Raw genomic sequence first — 9,182 nt, forward strand, 5'->3', positions numbered from 1 at the left:
CTCGCCCGAACGCGCGCTACTTCTCCGGCGGGCGCCGGGCTCGGGGGCACGTGCTGCCCCCGCCCCTGTGCGCCTGCGGCTCCCAGCTCGCAGTCCCCTGCGCCGAGCTTTCGCCTGGCTTTCCGCGGGAGCCTTCCAGCGGGTCCTCGGCTGGCAAGGACAGGGAGCGATGGAGAGGGAAGTTAGGGCTGCCGCTTTCTCTCCCCACTCCAGCCGCGGCGTTCAGTCCTCTGGGTGGGATGTGCCCGCAGCAGCGGCGGCGGCGGCGGCAGCAGCGGAGGCGCCCGAGCCATGCACCCCGCAGCCGGGGACGAGAGGATGGCCGGGGAGGAAAAGACCGGGATGAACCAGCCCAGTGAGGTCCCAGGGCCGCAGAGCTGCGCCGAGAATCCGTCCTGGAGAAGCCTTCTCCTCCAGCCTGGACACTTTAAGCAGTGGCGGCGGCAAACAGCGTGAGGTTGCAAACCCGACAGCGAGCCTCCCTGGTTCCGACGTTGCTCTGACCTCCGGAGATGACAAGTGAGCCAGAAGTGTCCGGCCGGGCCATCCCCTTCAGGTAGATGAAGCTCCGGGTTTGCTCTGTATCCCCGTGGGGAGAGCCGGAGTGCGTGTGTGCAAGTGAGTGTGCGTGTGTGCGCGTGTGTGCGTGAGCGTGTATACACAGGCTCCAGGTCTAGATTGCCAGAGCTACTCTGGCTGCATTCGGGGACTGAAACTCCCCGAGACAGGCAAAGGAGAGAGCGAGAGCGCGCGAGGAGGCAGGGAAAGCGAGAGGGAGGGGAGCGGCTGAGCGGCAGAGGCAGGCACTGGGAGATTAGAGAGCTTTTCTCCGCTCTGTCACACCAGACACCCACAGCCACAGAGGGGGTTGCTGAGCCGCCTGCAAGAAGTACATTGTAAATCTTCAGCGCAACAAGCCCCGCAGTCACCCCTCTTCCCGACTCTTTAGCCCCACCGCGCCTCCCGGGAGGGATCGTTGGAGCCTTGGGCTATTAACGCCAAGAGGCAAAGGAAGATCCTGCTGGGGAGACGTAGCTGTCTCAGATTTCACATCAAGCTCGCCAGAGAATTTGGAGGATTGTATGTAAATTGAAATAAATTCGCCAGAGCCCGACCACATATATTCTGCTGTGTGATGGGTCCAGGTGTGCGGTGTTAAAAGAAGGATTAGCAAGGAAACATTAGAATCCTCCGGAAGTAAAGGCGAAAGAAAGGATATGTTTTTTCCCAACGAATCATTTCTATTTTTAGATTGAGGAAATGATTAAAATATAATACCTAAAGTGTAATGTTCAGGACCGAAAACTTGAGACAGAAAAGCTGAGGACACGAGCCCCATTACTTTAGACTTAGAACAGTGAACAAGTATATTCTGTGATTGGTCAGTTTTTCACTCACCTAGCCACCTGTGCTGTTTTCAGTGCTATCATGAAAGTCTTTTAAACTTTTTAGAACCGTTATCAATAGGAAGTGCCCACTGACAGCAGAATCATCAAAACAGGTTCATAGACCAGTGTCTGGTTATGGATTCTTGTCTAAGTTTGTAGACGTTTTAAATTATAGTGCAGAGTATGTATGAGTATATGGGACATCCAGTCCATAGGATTTGGGTGAAGAACTCTAACTGGAACAGTATTCAGAAAACAGCCACCCCAAAGTTAACAGCTCAGAGGCAGGAGTCTCTAGTTTTTAGTGGAAGAAAGTGTGAGGGGCTTCAAAGTCAGTTTTTAAAACGTGCAGAATAAAAAGAGAATGAAGTAATTCCTTTTTACACATTTCTTTCACATCTTCACATCCTGCAGGCATTAAAAAATTATGTCCCTAATTATTTTTCTCACAAAAAGGAATGTTTAATACCACTGGCTTTGGAGTCCTGAAAATACACATTACAGTATTGTATTTGGCTTCAAAAGCATGACCAAAGAGAACAGCCCAAATATGCACCAACTTCAGCCTAAAAGCCACTGAAAACACAGCCCTCTGTTCAATGAAGCTCTTTGCCGTTTATCCCCAGATGGGATACATTCCCAATGCCATACATTCTAAATGTCCGTTTAAATCATTTTTAAATGATGAGAAAAAGAAGTGCCAGGGTGTTGGGGTTTTTTTTTAAGCATGTTGTATGTGGGCCGTTAGCAACAGACCAAGGGAAATGCCACATTCTGTTCAAGTTACTTTTTTATGCTCTGTTTTTAAATCTCTGTGCACTTGCTGTCCATATGTATCTGCCTGTATGCATTTCAAGAGTTGAGGAGTTGGGGTTGGTTAGTTTGTTTTCACAGAATCAGGAAACATAGTATAGGCAGGCAAAAAGAGCTGTGGACTCTTAGCAGCTCACCAAACTTCTCTGATTTAGGGTACTAATCCAGCAGTTCAGGATTATTGATCTAACCTCCATGGGTTCAACACCCTTGAATTATAAAAGGGATCTGGAACCACCCCCCAGAAGTCTGAGAACCACTACCTAAATGAAGAGGTTACCCACTAAAGGATCTTTAAGATCTGTCTCTAAAATGATATTAGTCAAGAAAAGATTCAAAGAAGGCTTTTTCTGTTCTTTGTATTTTATCCATGTTCTTTTGAAAATTTCTACAATTTCTTTGAAATTAAAGAATATATTTACCAATTAATAAAGGCTCTACTGGCTATGATTAAATTAGTGGATGGGTTATTTTTGAGACCTAAGTGGAGTGGACACAAGCTTATTAACCTGGAGTGAACACAACTTATTAAAACATTGATTCCCGTAAAATGTAACTTCACCCAGTAAACTCAATATCAAGGTCATGTGAGTAAATATTTCTTTCTCTCATATTGATTGACCCTTTTGGGTCCCAGTGAGTTTTTCTTTTGTTAATTTCTGAAAGTATATAACCTACCTCTGAGAAGCAAGCACTTCGTATAACTCTTTAATTTTATTGTTTAGAGAATGTCCATTCTACCCTCCTCAAACCAAAACAAAAGGCAAAATTTCAGATGATGTACCTTCAACAAAAATCTTAAGAGAGGAGTCACTAATATTCCTATAAAGAAGTTGTCATCAGTGTGTAGATGACTAAATTGGAGAGGCTTTGACTTTGTCAATGCTAGAGCCATGCAGGGGAATAAGACTTTGCAAAGTGCCTGATGCTCCTCTCAGAAACACATTTATTACTGGGAGAATTTCTGATTATTTTCTTTAGCTAATAAATAAATCTCTTTAAAGCCATTTTGTGTCCATATTTGATGTAGGGGCTTGTAAAAGTGAAAAGGTTTGAATGTTTAATATCCATAAGGCCAAACAGAAGTTATTAATTAAATCTACACCTAGGTCCTGTGACTCATCAAACTGAACTATTTTCAGTGAATATGCTGGCTTCAGAGGTTTCCTCTTTGTTTACACTCGAACTGCTTTTATTCTCTTGCCGCTGGTTTGTAGGTAGAGGCACAACTGAAGTGTCCTTTCACACTCAGCTCCTTCAAGTGTGATTAGCACTTCACTTCCAAAAACAGCTTGGATCAGGATGAAAGAATGAGACACAAATCTGCCCTCACCTCCCTACATTATCCTAACCCACATGCTTAACTGACTCAGTTTCTTGATGGGGTCATGTACATGAGTTAGATGGACTATGTAACCTACAAGATCACTTCCAGTTCTCAAATTCTGAAAAAGAAATTCCAAAGCTAATACACCAGTCTCTTTATGTTCTCAGGGATTATTAATTAATCTTCTCCATTAAGAAGCAAAAAAAAAAATTAAAAACTAAAAGTTTAACGGGTAAAGAGACTTTATAAAAATCCATTGTAATAGCAAAAGCAAAAGCAAACAACTCCTGCCACTCTAGCAGGGAAAACAGTACTAATCTATTTTAAGAGAGGGATGTGTCCCTGAAGACCCCACACAACTGGAGACCAATGCTGACAGTGAATGATGGGAATCTCTGTTCACCAGCTAAAGTGGTGCTGTCATCTGACACTAAAAGCAGTTTGAAATTTGAGATGGTGATACCTTGATGAAATTTTTAATTTGGGAAAACTCACAATATTGCAAACTTTATTACTTTATAATACATAATTTCAAAATTTCATACTGTTTGACCACTGCATCCATTGTTAAAGGGTAACATAAGAAATATGCTTCTAATAGATAGTCAGTGGGAAGTTGTCGTATAACAAAGGGAGTCCAACTCAAGGATGGAAGATGCCTTAGAGGACTGGGGCGGGGAGGGTGGGGGGGACTCGAGGTGGGGGGAGTCAAGGAAGGGAGGGAATACGGGGATATGTGCATAAAAACAGATGATTGAACTTGGTGTACCCCCAAAAAAAATAATAAAAAAAATTAAAAAATAAATAAATACTAAAAAAAAAAAAAATGCTTCTAGATAGAACCTTCCTGAGGATCTTAAAGATGGAAAGAGGAGGACTGTTTAAAATTAGCCATAATTGAGACAGTGCAATTTCATGATGTCTACAATTTGCCAACTACAATTAACACGTTGATTTAACTGTTAGTTATCTGATTTCTGTTTATTTAAAAAGATTAATCTGAATTGATATCATATCTAAATTTGATTATGTCTTCTTTACTCACATAAAAATCTGTGAAATTATAAAGTTGTTTTAAAAGGAAAACATTCCCTAACCTATTAATGTATTATTACATGATATTAGGCCTAGCAAAGTCTCATAATTATTCTTAAAACAGAACAAGTATTACAACAAAGAAAGGGCCTCTCTAGATGGCAAATATAAGGAAAAGCATAACCGAATATCCATAGTGTTATTCCCAATTCTATAATTAAACATTATATCCAGAAAGAAGAGAATTAGGATCTCAAAAAAGTTGTATTGTTATTTGGAGTTTCTAATGCTAGGTTAAAACTCTTCTGTGGCTTTTTGGTTTATGGTCCCAGTAAGAAAGCTTCATAAAAAGGCAAAGAATGCATCACAGAAATGTTTACAGTTTATTCATGAAACCAGCAAACATAACATAAACCAAATTCTAAAATCAAAATAGAAACTGGATAATGGAGATGTTTCTGTTGAACTAGTCAATTTGTCTAGCAGCTCAAGAAATAGAAATAGTATATATACCTATATAGTTTTTACTGTGAAGTTAAGTTGTTCAAATCCATGTTTCTAGATACATATGGCAGGAAGAAAATAATAATAACAACAGTAACTAAGATTTTTCAAGGGCTTACCTTGCACCAAATATTTGTTTAAGAACATTATGTTATCTTATTTAATCATGAAAATTATGCCATCAGGTCAATGCTGTTATTTCCCCCATTTGATAAATGAAGAAGCTTAGGTTCAGAGAGATGAAATACCTTGCCCAAAGTCATTTAATTAGTAGAGCCTAATAACTCCATCATCTGTACACTTAAGCATTATGCCATAGTACTTCCTGAAAGATAACCCAGATACAAACTATCCAATTGCATAAGTGACATTTGCTCCATAAAATATAGAAGTCAGTTCCAGGCAGAGTGCTGGAGGTATAGCACTGAATCAAACAATTGTGGTTCCCCCCATCATTGGAGGGTACAGTGGCTGGCATATAAGTGCTATGTGAGTGTTTATTAAATGAAAAGAATAGAGAAAATGTAGTCTGACCCTGAGTAGAGTAGTAATTATAGTTTTAGAAAGTAATGATAGAAAGAAAAAAGGAGAGCATTATTCATCCTTGATTGAGAACTAAGTAGTTAAAGTTGACTGTAGCTTATTTTCATTCTGCAGAACAAGCAGTTTATATGCCTTGGAAATCTTACCTCTTGAAGGTGTTAATAAATGTATCTTTGACCCAGGCTTATGTGACAATTCAAACTTACATGATTAGAACAGTGCCTCACCTCTTTCAAACCATGAAAAGTATCTGCTTCAAATATACACTTGTATAGTTATTAATGTAAAGTCACATAAAGATATAAAATATCCTGCTGTATTTCTTCCCTATGTATCTTCTAATCCAAATAGTTTTTTTCTCTTTTCCACTCATTTATTCACCCTTCTCCCGTTTTATAAAACGTATATCTCTTAAAACCTGCATTACTAGACATACACAGACATTTGTTTGATATATAAATGTGTATAGCTCTTTAAATGAGGTAATTACATAGTGTATTATATACCTCAAAATTGCTGAGACTAGATCTTAAATGTTCTCACAACAAAATGAAATGATCATTATTTGATGTGACAGAGGTATTAGCTAACACTACAGTGGTAATCATATTACAACATATAAGTGTATCAAATCAACACATTGTACACCTTAAACTTATACAATGTTATGTGTCATCTCAATTTAAAAATGAAATAAAAAATAAAATAAAATTAACTCATTAAATGAGATAATTACAATATTTTTTTAAATTTGAGTGGCAAATGATCATTGTAAATGGGTTGATAAAGAAATTAAGATAGAGTGAAGGTTTTCTCTTTTAGATAATGAAATGTCATTAATCTTGAGGTCATGTACCTGTATGTGAGTTTTTGAAAGCTGATCTTGATCTACAGGAGTTTTTATTTTTAATAATATAAAATATGTAATAACAGTTTTAATGAGTCAGTATTCTAGTCAAAGATGCAGTCATTTCTGAGTAAGAAATACATCTTCTGTTAGAAAATATTTCACAAGCTATATAGTATGTATATTACACAATAATAGTAAAAATTAAAATTGCATTGTTTTCAACTCATTGAATTCCTACTTTGAAACCAAGGAAAAACAAGCCAAATCAGAGTATTTCCCTTGAAGTTTTAGGCCTGTGCATGAATAACATTCTCTCTTAATCATGAACTGAAGAGTAGCCTTTTGGGGGGTCTATACCTCCTTCTTGCTCCTAACCAGAGATCTTTGCTACAGAAGACCCAGTTATGGCACTATAACTTAGGATCCTCCATGCCTCTTTACTTTCTGGATTAATAAAGTCTACACCAATGTCATACCATTTTTTCTTTCTCTGAACATTCCCCATTCATACTCAGGAAGTGTTCTCCAGGTGCCTCGAAAGTTAGGTGAAATATGTATTTGGGGATCCAGGCATTATTTTTGGAATTTAAACAATTAGACCTTGGCTAAAATGCCTTATTCTTGGTGGTTTAAAAAAGTTATTTATATGCTATTACTACAAAAACAAGCATACCTCAGAGATATTGCAGGTTCGGCTCCAGGCCATCAAAAAAGAGCAAATATCACAATATAGCAAATCACACAATTTTTTGGTTTCCCAGTGCATATAAAAGTTATGTTTATACTATACTGTAGTACATTGTCTGCAATAGCATTATGTCTACAAAAATACGTACTTATTTAAAAATTCTTTATCGCTAAAAATTGCTAACCAACATCTGAGCCTTCAGCGAGTCGTAATCTTTTTGCAGCAGTAATATCAAATTTCACTGATCACAGATGACCACAAAAATATCATATTAAAAAGTTTGAAATATTGTGAGAATTAGCAAAATGTGACACAGAGGCACAAAGGAAGCAAATGCTGCTGGAAAAATGTCAAGGATAGTCTCAGGGTTGCCGCAAACCTTCCATTTGTAAAAAACGCAGTTATCTGTGAAGCACAATAAAGTGAAGCATGATAAAACAAGGTAGGCCTATATTGAAAGTCTAAATATATAATTTTTACTATAAATATTATAATGTTAAACACGTCTTTTTTAACATTTATATTAAGAGCATTAAGTGCTAGGCACTATACAAAACATTTAAAAAATGGTCATAATTTATAACCATATAATGATTGTGAAGTCTGCACCTGGGAAAAGAAAAAAAGAAAAAAACTCCCCTACAAAGGAACTACACAAAAATATTCAAACTACTAACTCTTTTGAAAATATAATTGGCTGCTTGATTAAATGAAACTTTTTTTTTTTAACTCCAAAACAGTCTGTAGGAAAAAAGCAATGAACGTGAATATGAATGTTCTGAGTTACTAGCATATTAAAATTAGGATGATCATGTCATGAAATAGGCTTAATTCTCATAATAGAATTGATTTATTCTAGAAGATGCTTGTGAGCTTCACTTTTGTCACTTTTCTCTTTAGTGCCACCTTGTGGGTTAGCCAGTAACCATAAATAGACAGCAGAGGGTTTTGAGTTTGGGTTTTGTGTTTTGTGTTTTGTTTTTTTTCTTTTCCTCTGCTGTGTTAAAGCTGGTCTTAGAAAGTAGTGTGGTAAAACTCAGATGTGAAGCAATGTCTTTGTTTTCTCAGAGAAACAACCACTTCACTAGAAGATATTTGCCATAATTCTGCAATTGGCCATTCCAGACACCAGAACCATTTCTCAGAGATTGGAAATATTGGAGTCTACACAAAAATCAATGTTCATTTACAGGATAATCACCAAACTTATCTTGGATAACATAAGTGGCAAGCTCTGACTTGTGATTTTTTCCATAAGAAAAATGTTTTCTTAACTCAGTATCATTTCTACAATAGTGTCCCATGAGAATTGATTCTAGGTGATTCAAAATGCTGCTTAATCCTATTTAGAAAAAAAAACTAGCATATCTGATTTAGTCTTGTTTGCAGCCTACTTCTAACACCAGACTGAATTTTCATTGAGTTACCTTACTCAGTTTATTTTTTAATTATGACGCTGCAGTTATAAAGAAATAAGGAAAAAATCAGTACAGTATGTCGAAAGCATTCTTTTTTATTAGACACACAGGAAATGTGTTATACATTTCCTAACACTCTCCATATATTGGAGATGCCATAAAAAGCTTTTAAATGGCTAAGCAAAAAAGAATTATTTCTCCTCTTTAAAACACCTAAACATGTTAGAATTTATTACAAAGTTTTTGTGTGGCATGATGAAGAAATAAAATTTTAAATTACATTTATGGAGTCATTTCAGAGCAAGTGAAAATCATGTACAGTCTGGTCACTTTGAAAGCGTAAATGTCCATATCTGAACTCCTCCTTCCCTATTAGGAATTGAAGGTGGTACCGTATGTTATTCAAAAAGTAATTTTCCCTGGATGTGTAATAAGGCCTCAGCTCAAATTTGACCTCTAACCTGAATGTTATAAGCTATCAGTTATCTGTGCTGCAAGCACACCAGCAACAGAAAAAATTTTAAGTGCTGTTATAGGCTGCTAAAATCTTAGTATAGAACCAAAGCAGCCAAATGCTATCAGTGTCAGGCTGCGAAAACCTTAGAATTCAACTCCC

This window comes from Hippopotamus amphibius, chromosome 7 (genome assembly GCF_030028045.1).
Source record: "Hippopotamus amphibius kiboko isolate mHipAmp2 chromosome 7, mHipAmp2.hap2, whole genome shotgun sequence".
Classification (NCBI taxonomy): domain Eukaryota; kingdom Metazoa; phylum Chordata; class Mammalia; order Artiodactyla; family Hippopotamidae; genus Hippopotamus; species Hippopotamus amphibius.